Genomic DNA, 266 nt, shown 5'->3' on the forward strand with positions numbered 1-266 from the left:
GCATTGCCAAGCAGCTTGGTGAGAAGGTGACAACAGTTGGTGTGATTATTCGTAAATGGAAAAAACACAAAAGAAATGTCAATCTCCCTCGGCCTGGGGCTTCATGCAAGATCTCAACTCGTGGAGTTGCAATGATCATGAGAACGGTGAGGAATCAGCCCAGAATTACACTGGAGGATCTTGTCAATGATCTCAAGGCAGCTAGGACCATAGTTATCAAAAAAACAACTGGTAACACTACGCCGTGAAGGACTGAAATCCTGCAG

Source organism: Etheostoma spectabile, chromosome 2, assembly GCF_008692095.1.
Source record: "Etheostoma spectabile isolate EspeVRDwgs_2016 chromosome 2, UIUC_Espe_1.0, whole genome shotgun sequence".
NCBI lineage: Eukaryota > Metazoa > Chordata > Actinopteri > Perciformes > Percidae > Etheostoma > Etheostoma spectabile.